Source organism: Emydura macquarii, unplaced genomic scaffold, assembly GCF_026122565.2.
Source record: "Emydura macquarii macquarii isolate MOO-44397 ecotype Brisbane River unplaced genomic scaffold, CSIRO-AGI_Emac_v2 contig_2897, whole genome shotgun sequence".
Classification (NCBI taxonomy): Eukaryota; Metazoa; Chordata; order Testudines; family Chelidae; genus Emydura; species Emydura macquarii.
Window position 1 is genome coordinate 47,796,432 of NW_027133034.1, and position 17,900 is coordinate 47,814,331.

Below are 17,900 nucleotides of genomic sequence, written 5' to 3' on the forward strand. Positions count from 1 at the left end.
TTCTACAAACATTTCTGTTCCTTATACAGCATATGGCAAGGTTTGGATGAGGATCTGGATTAGGTACAGACCAGAGTTCAAGTCTGAGGCCAAACTTGGACTAGGATTGAGGTGGGCCAAAATCTCAAGATCTATTCTCGTCAGATTTCATCCCAAAATAGCAGAAATCCCATGAGAGCAATTGCTCTTGCAGTAACTCTGCCATCTTGAATAGTGGAAATCTCCTCCATTTTGGGCCGCATCTGAATGCAATCCATGAAAGAGAGACAAATGGAAGCCATAAAATCTGGATGTAGGTCAGAAATTCTCCAGAGATATTATTTTGGGGGAGCAGCATGGGAAGAGAAGAAATATTTTGAATCTAGAATTTTGTTTTAGCCCATTTATAAAAAAAACTGACAGCTGTGAAGTTCAGAACCACATCTGGAGTGCTCCAAAATTAAGTGCGTTCAGGATAGTGTAGATCCAGGGTTATGGTTCAGGAAGATCTCCCTTTATGGGGAAAAAGAATTACAGAAAAAAGGGTTGCAGCATAATACTACAAAAACAAATGTATGTGTGTGTCTGAGAGCACGTGTGTGAGGACATATATGGACCCCCATAAAATAACAAAAATATGTACATTCATAACACTACTTGTAGTACAGTACATTATTTTCTGTCATAAAATAGTCAAATGAGTATACCCATTTCTAGCATATGTGATAACACTATCCTTCTTGTCTTCAGCAAATTGTTCTAAATTTAGCTTTCAGAAGTATGTATGTAACCATAAATTAAACCATGATGATCTTTGATTCTGATGATCAGAGATTATCACAACGGCCTTCCAGCATTAACTGCAAGCTTCAGAATGGCTTTGAGCATATAAATTGCTGACTATATCACAACATACATTATTTCTTTTATAATAATCAGTTCTTTCTTAGGCTCTCTTTGGATTTAGGAAGAAGAGCGAACCTGAGCCATTCCAAGACAATTAGTTTAACCAAAAGCCTTATGTCTCAATAACAATTTAGTTCCTTAATGCCACTGAAACATTAGTTCCCACATGATATTGTAAAATTAATTATCTCCCCTGCAAGATGCCTTTAATGTTTGGTTTGATGGCTGTGACATTGATTGGCTATTGAGCTACTTATTGTGTCTGTTTGGCTAGGTGTCTGTCTGGCTCCATTGGAAGAGTTCTTGCCTTGGGCTGGCTGCCAATCTCAGAGACAATGTGCTTTAGAAAAGGTCAAAATTACCAAAGGTTGATTGGGGCCACACAGCCCTTAACTGAATTGAGAGAGGCACTGACTAGAAAGAAAATAAATGGCATCTGAATTTCCTTCCGTGGGACAGATATCCAGTGAATGATGAATAAATACATGAGGCAATTCACCCGTTCTCACCTATTTTAGGTATTACCACACTGCTCAGTCTGTGAGCCCATCTTGCTATCCCTAGCCCCGTTCTCTCTGTCTCATTGGTACCTTTTGCAGCTTTCTGGAGGCTCAGTTCCCAGCCCACATGAATCTTTCCACAATCCCTGCTCCTCAGCCCTGTGCAGCTTTCCACAGGCCTAGCTTGCCATGACCTAATGTAATTCTCTGCAAGCCAAACTCTTGGTCCCCCTGTTCTCCAGGAGAAGCATTTCCGAATGCCTTGGAATATCCTTCACGGTTCAGATTGTGTTTTCTTTTGAGCAGCTTTCCACAATGCAGATGGTCCATTTATATTCTGCTAATTCCAGCTCTTCTGAAGTCTGCTGTGTACTCTGTTTAGAAAATAGCAATCTTATGCATTTATATAGCAGCTTCCATCTAAGGCTCTCAAAGGTGGGAAAAGGGTAGCACCCCCATTTACAAATGGCAAAAACAAGGCAAGAGAAGTGAAGGCTTAATTTTTGGGAAGTGGTCTTTCATTGTGGGGGCTTCTGTTTTTGGATGCCCAACGGGAGATACCTCAAGCCTGATTTTTCAGAGCTTCTGAGCATGTGCAGCTCCCATGGACTTCAGCTGGAGTTGTGAGTGTCCCGTATCTGTGAACTTTGGGTGCAAAGTGCCTGAACTTGAGCAGGCAAAAACTGAAACACCCAAACTTAGAGCCCATTTTTTTTAAAATTTGGGCCTAAGTAACCTGGCCAAGATCTTACAATCACTGGGAAAGCTGGTGAGCAGACCCTTTCTCCTGATTCCCACTCTCCTGCTCTAGCTACTAGACAATGCTGCCTTTGAGCATTTTATTGGATTGCAATTACCTCACTTACCTGTGGGTATTGCTATCAGTTTATAATCTTGAACATCAATCCAAGCCATTCTATAACAAATAGTAAAGCATTATGTCAAGACAAAGTACATAGGGAAACTTCGGCTTTCCAGATCATATTTACTGAAAACGTATGTTCAATTGAAAAACACCCCTTTGCTTACATCTTACCTTCATATTTCATCAGATGTGGTCTCCAGAGTAAAATTTCATACTCTTTACAAATGACTGAGTTCTAGCCACAGAAAGATTACCGCGGCATGTTCAATAGTAAGATCGTTTCACAGATAATTCCTTTGACCTTTTAGGCTTGGTAAAGGAGGAGAAAATGTTGATTTCATTGTGTATTCACTCAGCCCTCTGATTTTCCATTACCAGCATGGGTTGGTTTTTTTATTCTGTTGGATCCCTTATGAATAAGCAGAAGACCATAGTTCACTTAAAAGAAGTAAAAGCAGATGCCTGCTTAATTATACAGTCAGCAGGACAAAGGTTAATTATTAAAGACCTAGCTGAGCTTTGGTTCAGACTGGCCAGAAGGATCCCTAGTAAATCTGTGGATAATCTCATCATTTCAAGTTTAAAAACAATCTGGAACAGAACAACGCTGTGATCTGATTCCCAATTAGGAGCGACTCTCTGCAGTTATACCACACATAGTTAGGTATTTTCCATGGATCTAAATATTTGATTTGGTCACTTGGATTCTTTTTCACTTGAAGTCTTTAAATCAAGATTGGACGTCTTTCTGAAAGAGATGCTCCAGCTCAACCAGGAGTTATAGGTTTGATGCAGGAATAACGGTGAAATTCTGTGGCCTGTGTTAAGCAGGAAGTCATACTAGTTAATCATAATGGGCCCTTCTGGACTTAAAATTTTACTGCATTCGTGCAAGGCTGTGATAGTTAAAATAATCATGACATTAGGCTTTGCTAGAGCAGACTTTGGAAAATGCCATGGTCAAGAGAAAGTAGAATTAGTAGCACTTCCTCAAAACACAGCTCTGCATCTATCTTAGACTGATTTCTATTTATCTTAGTATCTCTGACACAGCCTCAAAGATATGTAAATACCTTTGAGGATCTGGAACTATGTGACTTGCCCAAGGTCACACAGAAAACCAATATGAGGGGAGGGAATTGAACCTATGTCACCCAAGTCGCAGCCTAACCACTAGTTCACATTTCCACTACAGTGCTAAGGGCAATTAAGAAGAGTCTGATGCCTGCACTTCACCCAGTTTTTGGTATTTGTGTATTGAATTGCTGTTGATGGGACAGATCATCAGCCCCACTATGGTTGCTATATGCTGCTCTGGTGGTGCAAAACAGCCTTAAACCCAGTTTAAAGGGTATACCCCAATGCTCAGAGACCTCCATTAGCATACAGCTTTAGGCTACTAAGCCACCCCATCCCCCATTCATAGGGGATATAGCTGAGGTGTCCCTATGCTTTGGCAACTAGAACAGCACCTTAAAACTGCTTTACATTAAGCTGTGGGATTGGCTCAATGCATGGTGCCGCCAGGATCAGGTAAAAGCAGAAGATTACATACATTTACCTTTGCACACCCCTTCCACTCCTCAGATTGTGTTAGACACTGAAAGGCTGGATCCAGGATCTGACCCAATGACGTTAGCCGCATTTGACCATCTTCTGTCTTTCATTCAAGACTGAATGCGATAGTATCTCATACCTTATGATTGTTTCACACACTTGTTGAGCTGTCACAGGAACCTGAACTTTCTTATTGGCACCTCCTAGGAGCAGACTGTGCAATCTGTCTCCTTAATCAAGGCCAATAATCTGTATGTCATTCCCACCATGTTTTAGTTACCTCAGGCCAGAGGACAGCACTGACATTCTCTTTCAAGACACTAGTACGGGGAAGGTTGTCTAAATACGTCAGAGTAGAGCAGTTGCTTTTCGTTGTCTAAACCACATAATCTTTTAATATAGACACAGGAAACCTGGCACAGGGAATAAAATCCCAAACATGACAGTGAAACCCTGTCTCAGACAAATTTATCATATCCTCTTCTGACAGACTCTCCAGGTTTCTCTGTTTATGCTTTGTCAACACTTGAATTATGATTATTATTTATATTACTGTAGTGTGTAGGAGCCCTAGTCATGGACCAGGACCCCACGGTGTACAGTTAGGGCTGTAGAAACACAGAACAAAAAGACAGTCCCTGCCCCCAAGGAGCTTACAATTTAAGTGTAAAACAAGAGATGGATACAGACAGACAGGGAAGTACAAGGAAACAATGAAACAACACTGGTCAGCGTGGTAGGCAATGATCTCAGCACACCAGCAGATTAACCATTGTAAAGTTTTTGCAGGTATTTTGGCAATGGAACTTGCCCTGCCATTGAAGATATTTAAACTGAAATGACCAAAACTGAACCGACTGTGATAGCATAAAGTGATTAAAAAGATGTTAAACATTAAAGGGACAGATTCTTTCACCCTCAAGTCAAGTGGTATCTTACTAATAAACAGACCCATTGTCTTCAAAAGGATTAACTGTGGAGTAAGGTGCTACTCAGCATGAGTCAGGGTAGCCCTAACCAAATTACTCAGGCGCCTAGGAAAGTGTAGCAAAATGATTCCATAGACAGAAGGCCTGATTCTCCACCACCAGAGACCTGTGGAGTCAGTGACATCTGCACAGTGGGTGTAGAATGGAACCACACTGCACAGGTGTAAATGTCGACACAGTGGGAGACAGGGGAGAATCAAGCCCATGGTGGGTACTTTGACATATTATCACACCCACAGCCCGAAATCCAGGCCCTGCCTCAGCAGCACAAACCCGTGCGGTTCTGCTGCACAAGAGGCGGGGGCTGCTCTGCAGGACATGTGCGCTCACTGCTTGGTGTAAAATGAAGCTCAACGGGAACTTCTTGCACAGCAAGTTGAGCATGTGGGCCACCGAAAGGCCAAGGATACTTGCGATTATCTTCCTCATTTGGGGACTCCCTATGGTCCTGCTTTGAGCAGGAGGTTGGACTAGATGACTTCCTGAGGTCCCTTCCAACCCTAATCTTCTATGATGCTACGATATGTGCCCAAGGAGCGTCTCCAGAGTATGGGCTGCTTTGCTACACGCAAACACTAGGATTGCAGGAGGGAGACTGAAAAAGAGAATCATTAAATTATTTTTGTAATTGTCTGCACAAAACAGGAAATGGACATCCTCCCCTTTGTCACTCTTCCCTAGTGTACAATAATAATGATTCATATAATCTGTCTTCTGCTCATTCTTTCAATCTTTGCACCGCAGCTCTTATGCTATTCTATATGGGTAGGCTTTTTCCCCCTACTAATTTGCCCCATTTCTTTTACTACTGGAGAAATTGTTCTCATATGAACATTTTAATTGAAATCTGAATTAAAATCTGATTACAATCTAAATTGGATAGAGGAGTTTTAACTTCCCAGTTTCTTGCAGTCATAATATTTTATGGCTGAAAGAGCTAAATCTAATTGTGTTTTTTCTTCTCCCCCTCCCTGTTTCTGAGCTAAGGATTTGTATCCTAATAAGCTGAGCTCAGGAGGCATTTCTAACCAAACGGCTAGAATTTCACACCTTATTATTGATGCATGTTTCTAAGGAGAAATAATTAGGAAGGGGGAGGCAGGCCATTTCTAAATGATATGCATCTAATTTCCCCCCTGTTGATCCCGTTTTCAACATTTCTTGGTTATATTCGATTTGTATTCAGTACATATCTTTTAACTGATATGGACTGGTAGATGCACTACTATTACCTACAGTGAAACTGTCAGTTTTGGAATACAGCACGCTGGAGACTGTGTGCATGGTAAGGAAGGCATAGTGTCAATGAGCTGCTTCTGCTCACCTAGGCCTCCAGTTCAGCAAGATACTTAATCATGTGCCTAATTGCGAGCACACAAATAGGTAGTCTCCCTGAGTTACAAATGATTCAGGAAAGATCATATAAGAAAGCTAAAAATAGATTGTGGTTGGAGACTTGATTTTTAAGCAGCCTGAGTTGTAATGGCTTCCGTGGGACTACTCATATGCCAAAGACAGGCCTGTGATGAAGCACCTTGCTGAATCGGGGTTTTAGAAGTCATGGCAAAGCCCCCATTCACTTCAACAGTGCAGAGTTGGAGCCTGAGGGCCCAATTCAAATTTCATGGAAAGACTTTTATTGGGTTCAGGAGGCTTTGGAACAGGCCCTCAGGGCTGATCTTACTCGGAGCTCAACATCTTCAACTTCCACCCATGTCAATGAGTGTTCAGCGCATGCAGCATCTTAAAGAGGTGCTCAGCACCCCACTGGATTGGACTATTTTTGAGTCCCATAGATAGAATGATGATTAGTAGGAAAAGTCCTTTAGTTGCTCTTTTAATCATTCAGATATCAGTTGAAAAATGTCATTACCTACTAGACAATACAACAGTGGCAGAAGTGATTGTCATCAGTTTGTCATTTGTATGCAGATGTGCTCTAGCCTTCTTGCTCCATTTGGATGAATTAACAATTCCATTTTAAAAAAAATCTGTGTGAAAATGTTTTGGGGCCAACTGCGTTAGACTACAGCCTCACTATACGGAACATGCAAAAGTTACCTGCAGTAAAAACAGAAATTGCTGGTGGAATCGTTCCTTTTTAATTCAGAGTTTCTTATAGTCACAGAATTGTGCTGTTCAGTTGCTCTAAATTGGCTGCTTTAGGCAAAGGTCACATTGTGGTATCAATTACTTGCTACTACCTGGAAAATTTAATTTCATGCCCTGCAGTAGGTCTGCTTTCTTCTCTATTATGATTGGCAACTGTTTCCCTGTTGGTAATGAGAATAGCTCATTTACTTGAAGTGATTAAGAACCAGAAGCTCACTGATTCACAATGGCAACTTCAGGTTGCTAGCATAACCAAAAGAGTTGTTGCACTAATGCATTCGGATGAATGGAATAAAAGCCTTTTCTTGCTCTCTTCATAACCTTTTATGGTATTGTCTGTGTTTTGTAGTCATGTCAACCTAATCTCTGTTGTCTAACTGATGTTTAGGTTAACATGTAGCTCCTGCAGGTTAATAGGATAAGGCAAAGAAAACCAGAGAAAATTAGTGAGATAAAAAAAGCATCTATTTTCAGCTAGCACGACTTCAAAGTAACTGAAGTCTGGTTAAGGCTATTTATTTTTTAATTTTAAAAAAAAATATTTTTTTTACTTGAAAATCACTTTTCAATTCTCTCTTTCCTTCCCTTTAGAATACAGGGAGCCCCTTAAAGTTTGGAGTATGTTCTCTATTTTATGGTGTCCACTTTACTACTGCTTACAAGATCCAGTGATTCAAAAAAGCTGGTCCTTCTTTTACTCCCAGGAACTACTTCCTTCCTTTGGGACACATTATACCATTGATTTTTAGGTAGAACACCTACTTGATTTAAAATGGGGATTTCTGCTTAAAAATTGATTCTACAATATGGTCTAGTGACAGGGAGCAGGAAAGCACAGGAGCAAGAGTTTGATCCTTCTTTGTACACATAGAAGATCTTGATTTATAATTCACAAAAACCAATGTTTTTTGACATGTGAAGAATTATTCCAACCCCACAATAGGTAAGCATCAGAGAAAATGTATCTATGAAGGTGAATAAGAAGAAACATTATATTAACTATGTTATGCCTCAACACCCCCATCCCTCAAAAAAGCTTAAACAGGGCTTCTCAGCAGCTGGAAGAGATGTTTCATGTTAAAAACACAATATTAAAGGTCCAGATTCTGCTACCTTTACATTAAGTAATACTTTACTCCATGAATAATCCCAGTCATTTCAGTGGAACTACCCTCAGAGTAAGGTAACATGAGTAAGGTTAGCAGACTCTAGTCCCCCTGCATGCATGTGGGTATAACTCCTGATAGCTTTAATGGAAATGATATGCATGCATTATTAGCAGGATTTACCATCTACACTGTTGGCAGTGTACTCTGCTACAAAGTGGGTGAATTTCATTAACCAGGAATATATCCCTGCCCCAGAGAGCTGACAGGATAGGGGCCTGATCCAAAGCCTTTAAAGTCAACAGAACGGCTCTCATTAACCCTAATGGGTGCTGAATCAGGCCCTTGGGGGCTCAGTCTAGAAGTTCTTACTGAATCATTAGTCAGATGAAATGCCCATAAGAATGAGTGTGGAATCCAAACCCACATGTATCTATTTCTTTTTAAATGCCATACTTGCAACTGGTGCCACATTGCCAGTGGTGGAAGTTGAGGGTCTTTATTAACCTTAAAGCTGCTACAACACAAGGTATATGAAGTGTGTCAATCTCCATGGCTATTTCAGTTCTTTTCTCTTCTGAGGATGCCATACAAGGGTGCCACATAGTGCTTTCTGTGGTGTGGACATTAGTCTATTAGAAACTGGAAGGAAACCACCCAGCTCATTTCATGTGTATATGCAGATCTAGGAACCTAACTTTAGGCACCCAGTTTTGAAAATCTTGGTCAGAATTCTCAGCCCCAATCTACAGCAGCAGCAGTAGCCATGGAACAGCTCCAAGATAATTGCTACAGGAGCTGGGTGGAGAATAGCGGATACAGCCCTATGTTTCCTTCTCCCTATTCGTGTTATTTTGAGCCACTGGCCATGCCCCAAAAAGTTGTGTGGCCTGCCTGCAATTCTCCCTCTCCATGCTCTCTTGGAGAGAGCCACAGCTCCATTCTGGGATGCACAGGGGACTGCACAGACCCCTCCATATGGCTTCTTGTCTGCATACCTTATGCAGAAGAAATATAGACCCTTCTAATGAGTTAGCATTTCATCCAAACAGGAGACTTTAGTTTCTAGGGCTGATGACCAAGCACTTTTACAAGCTCTAATGCCGCTATCTAGCAAAGCACTCATGTACAAGAAAAACTTTAACTGCAGGTGTAGACTTTCTGAAGCCAATGGGATTACTCACATGCATGAGCAGTGCATGAACTGCCTGTTCAGGGAGGCTAGCCCTGCTGGCCCAAGCCCTGCCTCTTCTGCCAGAGGCTCTGCCCCCTGCGGTGGCCAGAGGAGCCCTGCTCTAGCTGGCCTGAGTCTTGGGCACCAGGCTGCCAGCTCCCCCCAGGCCGCTGGCCCTGGGTGGCCCCAGCCCCAGCCTGCCCCAACCCCAGATAGCCAGGCTGGGCCAGGCCAGGCCAGGCAGTCCCGGCTCCGGAGTGCATGCCCAAGTGCCGCCAGCCTGACCCAGCCCCAGAGGGCTGCGTCAGGCAGTCCCGGATCACTGGGTCCGCCTGCCCCAGCCAAAGTGCCTGCCTGAGCCCTGGCTGCCCACCATAGTGCCGGCCCATCCCAGCCAGGAGCACCGGCCCAGGCCAGGTAGCCCCAGCTCTAGAACGCCAGCCCAAGCGCCACTGCCGGCCCCAGGCCCTGGCAGCTCGCTTCAGGGCAGGGGAGAGGCTGGTGAGAGTGACAGTGGCTGACCCAGAGCCCGTGGGCCCATGGTAGAGGACGCAGCAGGAAAGGGCGGGGCCACACCCGGCTTTTCAGGGAACGTTAAGCCTTCCCCGGCCTTATGGACCCTGCTCACATGCTTAAAACTATGCATGTCCTTAAGTGCTGTGCTGGAGCTGGGTCTGGGTCTCAATTCACCATGGGGGTTCAATTCACCATCCCTTTCTTATTTGTTTTTACAACTTCATACAAGATAAGAAGTCTATTTATAAAACAAATATGCCAAATACTTCTACCCGGGATGCTACCTAAAGTTTTACCCATGATCAGCATTATATTGCCAGAGACAGGAGTTGCTGGTAAGAAATTAATCAATCACTAGTGCATTGCCACTGATGTCCTCACAATGTCAGAGGCAACCTGGAACACATTTGCATCCCTCACAGAAAAGCACAGATTCTGCCCCAAAAAGACAAGTCATTTTTTCCCCCCCACAGAACTCCTGGGAGCCCCCTTTCTGCAACTTCAAAATATTATTATTCTGAAGTAACAATGCTCTCAATCTCTTGTTACGTTGCAATTAGTGAGAAATTGCTACATATCTTCTTCCACAGTATGGAGCACAAGCGTTCAAAATGCAGTTTAGTAATTTAATCATAAACACTCAGTAATTTCAAACTGTGAAGCATTCCCAGCACTAGATGAATTGCAGACAACCCCAATGACTCAGACATGCTTCTTCAAACATAATGGGATGAATAATGATTTTGTTTGGGGGCGACATATTAAACTACATAGATTCACTGTAGACAGTCAGTGAACAGGGAGACCAAGCCGGTCCCAGAGAATGTTCAGACTGTAAATCTTCAGTGTAACATGTGCCCCATCTGGTTAAAGATTTGAAGAAACAGATGCTTTTCATTTTCTTTAGAGGATGAAGTCACTCAGGGTACTTGCAAAGTTTAGGCCGATACTTCAAGAACACTCAACATCTCTGACATTTCATAAATGTCAAAAACAAAACAAAACGCCTGTAAACCCATGGGCACCTGTTGATCACTTTTCAGAAATCTTCTTTAGCTCTCAGCATCTCACTTTGTGTATTTAAATATCAATTATTACTGGAACTCAGACAAAATTACCTCTTTGAAAGAACTAATGCATGAATGATAATTACTGTGTTCTTTTGTTGTTGTTCTTGTTGAGAATTTTCCAAGTAATAAACCCAACTTCACAGCTGGAAATGGGTTCTTCAGCCTACTGGGTGCATTCACCTAGGAGGACATTTTCAGAGGCACAAAGGGCAGTTAGGCGACCAACTCCCCTTTGTGCTTTTGAAAAGCTCTCCGCTATGATTCTTTAACTAAAAGGAAAGTGCTGGAGGACTGTATCATGAATACTGTATGTGCAGAGAGCACATTCTAAGGAGGATTTCAGGTAGAAATGTGAATACTGCAGTATTAATTCTCTGCATCTTTGTATTATATAGCTGACGTGTATTTGGTGAAGAATAACCCTGGAGGCCACTTCCCGGGGGAGGCAGAAAAAGACTTGAATCATCTCATTCAACTCCGGTGCTGCTCACATTCTCCTAACTCAAGGTGGGTATTGACAGGTGTCCTGTGGTTTTATTTTTTCCAGTTCTTCTCTCACTTTGTCTTTTTGCCTCCCTTTTCTAGCTGAAAGGGAAGACCCACAGTTGGAGGAAATAAAATGGCTATTTTGAAATGCCTTAAAATTAGCATGGCTTAATTTCAACTTAGCACTCAGAGAGCTCTCTGCAGAAGGCCCTGACTCTCTCTTCCCTTCCTCCCCCCATCTCTCTCTGCCTCTCTTATAATGGAAAGAACATAAACAGCTGCTGTATATAAAAACAGGAAAATCCACCTCCCACCTCTTCCTTCCACTCAGCAACTAGAATTCTTCATAGCACAGTAATGAAAGACAATTCCATCCCATCAATATCACATTATCGAGTGGCTTCTGATTGTTCTAAACTTTGAAAAAGGAAAATAATAAGGAAATCAAGGACAAATTATATAACAAGTCCCTTGGGATTTGCTTTATTGGAATTCAGAGTTGGTGCCCATATGCTGTTCGGATTAACTTTCCATTTTTAGGGTGCCCTATTTGTTCTATTGCAACAACAACAACAACAACAAACACCTCACCTTCAAAACCCTATAATTATATGGCCAGGGCCATAAAACATCAAGGCCTCAATCACAATCCCAGTAAAAAGACAAAGCAGGGCCCTTCACGAGGTTTAACCTTCATTTACAACAGATCCCTGGAATGCCTAGCTCGGCAGCTTTTAAACACTGCTTATATTGCCAACAAAAACGTGTTTCCTATTCATCTAATGAAATGTTTGCCACATGGATATCCTTCACCCACACCCATTGATTACATCCCACTAGGGACATACACCAGTTGGACTGTGTGAGAAATCTGCTATTTATTAATATTAAACACCAAGAAGAACACTGAACAATTTGGCTTTAACCCACAAAAGCAAGAACATCCATTGTAACTAAAGCACAGCCCCTGCTAATCCCAGCAGCTCTTCAGTAGAAGAGACAGGTGGTACAGGTCACACTGGGGGAGGAACAGAGCTCAGTACATCTCCATAACTAGTCCTTCTGTCATGGGGTGGAAGCAGGAGGCCTGGGGATTCTCCCCATAATCCTCTGCTCTGAGAGGGAGGGCTTAAAATTCCCACCAAAGATTCCTGCTGTTGTTGCCAATAATGTGGAGGGGAAGCATTCCCACCAGAAAGGTCAGAAGTAGGGAAAAAGATGGCAGAGTCACAGACACGGTTTGAGTAAAGGAATCTGGGTCCCTAGGCACACCATGACATGGGGTCCCTGTGGCCATGCCCCACACTTGGAGTGGCAGTGGCTTTTGGGCTTCCTCTCCCATCCCAGAGAAGCAAGAGAAGTGGCATGGAGCTCCCTTATCCACATGCAGGAGCAGTAGCAGGATTCCTTTTGCTCCCAGAGAAGCAGGGGTGACAGCTAATGCTCACCAGAGAAGTTGGGGTGTATCCATTTAGGTGGATGGGCTAGACTCACTGCAGTTTTCTCATAACACTCATTACCATCTTTTGCTGTTGATGGGGTGGTTGGAGTGAACACCCTGTTGAGATACATGGCGTGGTTCATTATCTCGCAGAACTAATTTTTCAGATTGCCTGCAGACTCAGGCAGACATTCTGTCAGCAGTTATATTGTCAAGCTTTTCTTTGCAGCCATGACTGCACATGGCAAATCAGCCCTACTCACAGAAGGAGGAATGATCAGATGAATTATACAAAATTTATGCTTTTAAATGCATCTCTGAAGCTCAGAATCATCTGTTGTATAGAACATTATGTCATATAAGATGTACAAGCAACAAGATGATTGTAACTATAAGAACTTGCAGGGCTAAAACCTGGGACCAAGGGAGTTCTGGGCCATTGGTGTCGCCACATCCCCACAGGTGGCTTAGGGTGGGTCCCCAGGGAGGATCCTGTGAGGCTGGACCCAGCAGGAAGTACTGCCCAGCAGGACCTGAGTGGCAGCTCCTTGCAGCCCACTGATTGGCTGGCACTTGTACTTAAGCCAGGAAGCCATGACAGGGAGCTGTTCGAGCAACAATACAGACTGCCTGCTGACCGGCCTGGCTTCAGAACCTGCACATGAGAGATCCCACACTCCAGCTTCTGATCCTGCCTGCCTTCTGTTTCTTGGTTTACCCTCCGGCCTATCTCGGACTCTGACCTCCCGGTGACCTGACCCTGCTTGTCTCCTGTTCTGCCCTATGTCCTATCTCGGACTCTGGCCCTCTGTATTCAACTTGGCCTGACTCCTGCTCTGACCACTAGGTCTGATTGCCCACAACCCAGTCATGACAGTAACTATGCAACATCTGTGTGCATTGTATCACTGCTGATATTGTTCACCATGCAAAATCCTCTAGAAATCAATGGCATGCTTCAATAAAACTTTAACACTTATTACAAAATTATTTAAAAATTCCACAGGATAAGATTCACTAGAATAGATGATACGGGGTAGGCTGCCTCTGCTACTCCGTAGGGATGTTATATACCAGGTAGCACTCTGTGTTTCAATTTGCAATACATGGGGTAATATTGAAGCAGTTAATTCAATAATGCCATAAAGAATTTAAAGCATTGCTTTGGGGAACTTGACGGATAACTTGAATGTAATACTGGGTGGTAGGTCAATGCCATTTGAAATGGCTAAGATACAGCAGGAAACCATGAAGAACAGAGAAATCACACTGCAGGTCAAGGTTTGTTGCGCAATGGCATGGTTTCAATTTGGCACTGATGCATGGCAAGAAGGCTACTGGACATGTTCACATTTTCCATTATCTGCCATTTCAAAGCAATTTTTGAAAAAGCATGCAGGATAGTTTGCTTGAAGGTCTAACTAGTTGCAAAAATATTTTGGGTTTTTTTTTTAAATGAAACCATTATTAACCCACAGGTTGGAATACACATTCGTTTGAAACCCTAAGAATTGTGCACTGTTTGCCAAGCTCTAGATCAAAGTTTTGAACTGATTTAAATACCTTTTTGGAAAATAAGAATTCACATCTGGCCTGACAACCTGCATGCCAAGTTTCAGCCTAATGAACTTTGAAATGGATGAGATATTCTATTAGCAAGCATCAAAGCCCAGAGTTTCTAATAAAGGTGCTTGACAGTCATTTATAGCCACAGAGGCACTTGTATAATGACAGCGTTCTCTAGCACTGCACTAGCATCTAATTGACAGAATCCTGTTACAGAGTGTCATTTCATGCTAACAAAACTGCTTTTAATTTGTCCCTCATCATTTATCAGCTGGCACATGAAGTCTAGACTCTTAAATTTTATCACATCAGAACAAGTTAATGCAGCCATAAGCACAGCTGTGGTCTACATATCAACAACGATCCGTTTATACAAAGCAGCTCTTCGTTAATTATCCTGTTTTTTCTCTTTTATTGATGCATGCCTGATATTGGCGGAAAAACAGAAAAGCTTTTTATAAGGCTGGAGTTTGTTGGAACACTCTTAGTTTTTGCTTTCTGGGATACCAGATGTGAGGAGCACTGATACTCTTAAAGGAAACTGCACCCATTTTGCTCAGCTGAGCTGTCAGAAAGCTCAAAGAAAGAGGCTTTCCTCACCATGATTAAACTGGGAAATGTATTAGAATCGGACATTTTTAAACAATAGTTGCCATTTTTGAGCTTCCTACTGGAGGTAGAGGCCATGCTGAGAAGTAATGTCTCATATGATAGGAGATGCCATGTCCTGAAAGGTTGCCTAAGCTATGCCTGCAAAATTTGTACAAGCAAAACAATCAAGTAAGCAGCCTAAGTCGTATGCATGCAATAACCTATTCTGCAAATGCAAATATCCATTGTGTGCACAAGCAAAATTTTCTGTGGAGGGGTTGTCACGCTGGCTGGATGGAGGGGGAGGGGGGATTTATTATATTATTTAACATCAATAGGTCAAAATCATAGTGATTCATGTGAGATATGCCATGTCAGGTATTGTTAGAAAGGCTATAATGTACTAAGTAAGATGATAATGTTTATATTCGTGTGTTATATGCGTAATGGAAGTTATGGATATATTTGATATATCTGTATTTCAAATTGTGCTGTCTGGGTCACACCCCAGACAGGATGGCTGCAGAACAAAAGCCCGCTTGATGTCCCGTTAAGACATTCACAGGTGCAAGGGGCCCAGGGGGAGAAGCCAGGGATATACCTGATGAGTCACCAGGAATTACTCATGTGACTCTGGACTCCATTTTGGCTCCTGTGAAATTCCACAAGCGGCATGGCAAGGGCCAGAGGACATATAAGGCAGAGGCCTGGGATCCATTTCGTCTTCAATCCTGTTCAGCTTCAGCCACCTATCTACCTCTGAATCAAGTCATCTGCAACTGAAGCTGCGAAACAAAGGACTGAGACCCATCCAGGTATTGGATGTACACCAGAGGAGGGACTATACAAGCCTGCAAATCCACAATTCTTCTAGAAACCTGATGTACATGGACTTTCAAATCATTTGTATGTGTCTGATTGATTTAATCCTTTAACATTTCTCTTATAGTTTGTTTCTTTCTTTTTATAATAAACCTTTAGTTTTAGTTACTAAAGGATTGGTTGGCAGCGTGGTATTTTGGGTAAGATCCAAACTTATATTGATCTGGTGCTGTGGGTGACCCTTTGGGGTCAGGAGAAATCTTTCTGGTAAAAAGCATAGAGTTTAAATAAATGGTCTCTTTACTGGACCTAGTGGCCGATTGGGAGCCAGAGACTGAATGCAGTAAAGGGGGCTGTGTGTATTTGTATACTGGCTTCTTGATAATTGGTGTGGGGAATCAGAACACTGTTTGTAGCTGGTTGGGAAGCCTGACTTCAGTGTCGCCAACTAGTTCTGGGAGAATCTGCTCTCCTTTTACAGCCTGCCCTGACCTTGGCATTATCAGGTGACTACGCTAGGCATGGAACGGTCATAGGGGTCTCCAAACCAGAATCACTTATCTGGACCCCCACAAACTTAGGGGTTTAAATAAAGTGGGGCATCAATCCGAAGCATGTTTGGATCGAACTAAAGATGATGACTGCCCAAAAACCTTGCCCACACAAACTATAAGGTATCAGTTCAGAACTGCTAGCTGTAACTGAAAAACACAGGACTTGATCCTGCCACGTGTCTTGGGAGAAACCCAACTTTAGAGCCGTGTACACGTTTAGCAAGGTCACAGGCAGCATCTATGAACTGTGATAAACAATGCACCGTACTCAGTGTGGTGAGCCAGGCACCTAAATCCACAGCCATGCTTCATGGCATTCAAAAGGTGGCACATTCGGTGGAAGTAACTGGGAAGCTATTGCAGTGGTGCCAAGCTGCAGTATGGAAATGGAGTGCTTATAGGGGCGTGTGCAGCAATTTAAATTTGACCCCTTTTAGTCACGTTCTGTGCCTTCCCCAGGAAGAGCTCGCTTTTCCCTCCCCACTCCCTGCTCTGGTCCCTGCAGGCCCTTGCTCTTCCCTGCCCCTGCGGCCCCCGGGGCAGGAGAAGTTCTGTGCCCCCAATTATTATTGTCCCCCCCCCCGCATTGTGCACGTCCCTAAGTGCTCAGAATTCATTGCCTTGGAAAGCTGGTTCCCTTAATAGGAAAAGCACAACTGGTACCCTGCTCTCCATCACCAGCTGCTGTATATGAGTGGTACCTCACTGAGCCAAGAAGCTCCTGCATGCCCTTAGTGGCTCTCATAATGCATATCTGTCCACCGAGTAATGTGCTGTCAACATGTTAACAACGGGCTTCAACCAAAACATCCCTCCTTAGACTGTAATGACCCCATGTCATAGGACTGTGATTACTCATGGGAGGCTAGATGGGGAGAGAGATGGGGGAAATCTACTTATTTGATTTCATAACAGCAGAATCAAGGAAGGTGGCAAAAAACCATATATTAAACTGCACTTGGAATGATTACACATTGTTCTTGGAAAATATACCACGTTTGTTGATAGTACAGCCTAGTGTCTGGCTTGTATAAGCTGAAGAGAGGAACTGGGATGAAGACCTTGTCAAGGAAAAACGGGGAAATCCTGGGAAACAGCATGTTGGTATGCTCCTCACATACTCAACATTTTAAAGCCAAACTCATTCACCATCTATATGTAAATGAAAGGGATACCGATTTGTATATTTCCTATGATAACATACTTATTGTCTTGATTTTCAAACTTGAAAGCAGAGATCTGCAGAACCTTTTGGAAATGGAATTTAAAAGAGCTGCGTTACAATAAAAAACCCTGATGTCAAACTGTTTTGTTCTTTACTAAAGTGTTGCTGAATCTGATTCTTTGGTTCTGTAGTCAGCAGTGCCTGCCATCACACTTTTTATTCACACATTCCCCTCTCCCCTTTGTAAACCAGCAACATAACTGCAGTTCCCTGGACAGAGGCCTCCAGAAGTATATTTTTCTAAGTACTGTGTAGCAGATAGATGCACAAATCCTGGTTACAAGGCAATGACATTTGTGCATTTTTTACTATACACAGATGACTTCGTCCAATCAATTGTGCCCAGGGTTTTACTGAGGTAAAATAATTGCGTGTCATGATCAGTTAAAGTGACAGCAATGCAAAACCAGACTATATTCAAAGAAATACAATCTGGCAAGT